Source organism: Grammomys surdaster, unplaced genomic scaffold, assembly GCF_004785775.1.
Source record: "Grammomys surdaster isolate TR1022 unplaced genomic scaffold, NIH_TR_1.0 389, whole genome shotgun sequence".
In the NCBI taxonomy this organism is placed as follows: domain Eukaryota; kingdom Metazoa; phylum Chordata; class Mammalia; order Rodentia; family Muridae; genus Grammomys; species Grammomys surdaster.
In genome coordinates, this window is record NW_021604808.1 from 22,343 (window position 1) to 26,177 (window position 3,835).

Here is a 3,835-nt window from a genome sequence, read left to right on the forward strand (position 1 = left end):
TCTTCCTGTAATCTATTATAAAGTTGAAATTAAACATAGAGAATGTTTTAACAGTTTTTTAACTCAAAATTTGTCAATCATTTTTAATAGTTCTTTTTTTTATAAAAAGAAAAAGGAATTTAAGGACAGGCAATAGTCTCTTAAAATTTATTCACAAGAACCCGTTAACTGCACAGTTGCCCTTAGCTGCCTGTTCTAAAATGATGGTCTTTTTTTGAAACACAAATAAACTTTTCTGTAATATTTTATGGAATATAAAAAAACTTTCACTCTTCTTCCTCTTACCAGTAGTTCTTAATTTTTTCCATGGGGTCACAGATTCAGGTATTGACAGTTTCTCCATGTTTATTTGTGTGTGCATTTTTAATATACATGCAAGATATAAAGCATTAGTGCAAGCGAAATGCTTGAGTGAACACATTTCACCAGTTAAACTTTATAACAATTATAAATGAACCTGTTAAAACTTTCTGGACAATGCCAGCATTTAGATTTTTAAAAAAGAAGCAAATTTCTTATTGACAGCAACTAAACGTTTGTAGCATTTTTATCATACAGTAGATTCCATCCATTCACTATACTTTTCTGAGTTGTCCTACATGCAAGTACATGTTTTTAATGTTGTCTGTCTTCTGTGCTGTTCCTGTAAGTTTGCTATTAAAATACACACACACACACATATATACATATACATATACATATACATATACATATACATATACATATACATATACATATATATATATATATATCCTGAGTTAAATTATATAATAGAACAAATGGACTTAACAGAGAATATTCCATTCCTTAGAAATTCTTAAAACCATCTCTAAAATAGATCTTACTCTAGGACAGCATATCTTAAATACAAAGAGACCAAAAATTGTGTATTTTATCATATCAATTGCAAGATAAGTTAAAGAAATGACACAAATACATAAAGATCAAATAATGTACTCTTGAATAACCTTGCAACTCATTGAAGAAATCAGAGAGTAAATTTTAAAAATTCCTAGAACCAAAGGAAAATCAAATCTCAGCTTTCTATAACCTCTAAGGCAGTTTCCAAGAAGAAAGTTTGTAACTCTAAGTGTTTCTATTTAAAAATATCAGTTGGATCTCACATAAATAGTCTAAAAATGAATCTTATAATCTTAGAAAAAAATAAGCCTGACCACAAAGCATCAGGCACAAATCACATGGTCATCTCCATAGATGCAGAACAAGTCCTTGACAAAGTACAGCATTCCTTCATGATATAAATCCCAAAGGGATATAGTTTCAACATAACCATCACTTTTATTTAGCAAACCTATAGCAAACATTATACAAACTAGGGAAAAAGTAAAAGCGTTTCTTCTAAAATTATGAAGGAAATGAAGAAACTCACTCATATTCAATAGACTGATCAAAATCTTTGGTAGAGAAATAAGAAAACAAATAAATATAAAAGACAGTAATAGGAAAGCAAGAGGTCAGTTATCTTTATTTGCAGATGACATGATCCTATAATTAAGACACTTCATAGTCAACCTAAACCTCTCACCTGGTAAACTCTTTCACCAAAAGCATTGAGAAAGACACTAGAGGATGGAGAAGATTTCCATTTTCACTAGTTGTTAGAATTAATATTGTGAAATGATTATACTGGTGAAAGAAGTCTACAGATTCAAGGCACTCCAAAATACTAGTGATATTCTGCACATAATTACAAAAAGGAAACCTGAAAATCTGATGAAAGCTCAAAAGCTCTGTAACCCCTCTCAAAAAAAAACCCTAAGCAGAAAGAATGATGCTGGAGGTATTGTAACATATAATCTTAATACACTGGAGACAAACGTACAAAAACTGACATGTAGATCAGTGAAATGGAATACAGGACCGAAAACATAAACCCGTACAGCAACTGTCACCTAATCTTTGACAAAGGTGTTGAAAATATACATTAGACAAATAGTATTTACAACAGGTTGTACTAGGAAACATAGATACCCATATGTAAAAGAATAAAAATAGACCCCTATCACTTTGTCTATAAAATCTATAATGAACTCTAAAAATTTTGTTACATTCTCTTGAGTTCTTTTCCTTCTGTTGAGTTGCCTTGCTCAACTTCAATGTTTATTGATACACTATTCAGAGTAGCCAGGAAATAGAACTATTCTAGATGTATATCAACACATGAATAAAATAACAACAATAAAGAAAATGTGGTGTATATATATGCAATGGAATGTTATAAACTATAAAGGAAAAATAAAATTATGACATTCACAGGAATGTGGCTGGTTGGAGCTAGAGATAATCATTAATTTGCTTTAAGTATCTCTCATATATAGATTTTTAGATTACACATATTAATATGTATGTATGTATGTATGTATGTATGTATATATGTGTGTGTGTGTGTGTGTGTGTGTGTGTGTGTGTGTGCAGGACATGAAAGTAGAAAGGAGACTTTGAGAAGAAAGGGATATAAAATTGGAAGGTTGGAACAAGAAAAGGCAATAGTATATGAGTTTGAAAGCAGAGAGAATATTTTTAAAGATAAAAGGGACTAGCAAAGCAGGGAGGTAAAACAAAGAGAGGACAGTGGTTGAAGGATTGAATTAGTAGAAAGTATAATGTTGCATATCTGTGAAAATATGACAATGACATATTATATGATAACTAAAAATAATAATTTAAAATATGAAATAAATCACTATAATTAAGAAAATGTATTGGATATTAGCCCAGAACATTGAAATGCCCAAGATGCAACTCACAGGCCACATGAAGTCCATAAAGAAGGAAGACCAAGTGGGGGTGATTCGGTCCTTCTTAGAAGGAGCAACAAAATACTCAAGGGAGCAAATATGGAGACAAAGCGAGGGACAGAAACTGATGGAGGGGCCATTTGAAGACCTTTCCACCTGAGTATCCATCCCATGTGCAGTCACCAAAGGTAGATGCTGATGTGGAAGTCAGAAAGTGCATGCTGATAAGAGCCTGATATGGATGTCTCCTCAGAGGTCTTCAAGAGTCTGACATATTCAGAGGCAGATGCTCACAACTAGCCATTGAACTGATCATGAGTTTCTCAATAGAGGAGTTAGAGTGAGGACTGAAGGAGCTGAAAGGGTTTGTGGCCCCATGAGGAGAGCAACAATACCTACCAACCACAGCTCCCAGGGTCTAAACCACCAGCCTGGGAGCACTTGGGGGGGATCCAGGGCTTCAACTGAATATGTAAGAGTGGAGGGCCCTGCTGGGCATAGGTGGAAGAAGAGAACCTTGACCTCATGAAGGCTGGATGCCCCAGGGGGTGGGAATTTTGAGGGTGGGGAGGTGGGAGTGGGGGGGAATAGATAGAGGCTACATCCACAGAGAAGAAGGAGGAGGGGTGAGGGGATTGGCGGGTTCCAGGGTGGGTGGGGGATGGGGTAAGGGGACAACATAGGAAATGTAAATAAAACATCCAATAAAAAAAAGAAAATGATGATTAAGATTTCATGTATTCAAATATAAAAAGGAGATGAAACACGTGAATAAATAGGTAATGTATATATAGTTGGAACTCAAGATCTATAAGGAAATCCCAGAAATAAAAATGCTAATGGAAATGAAGAAGCCTTCTGTAGCTCCATTATGAGACTAGAGTCTCATTGTCCTTTGTGGGGCGGTGGGCTGTGAGAAGCAGCTGGGTGCCTGGTTGAGCACAGGACTTGAACCCCAGACCCTAATAGGATGGAAGGCGTCCAGCATTGCTCCTAGTGCCTGGTTCTTTTCATTCAGCTTCAGCCCTCCACAGCCCCTCCCACAGAGAGGTCTATGGCCATCAGTCACATGCGAA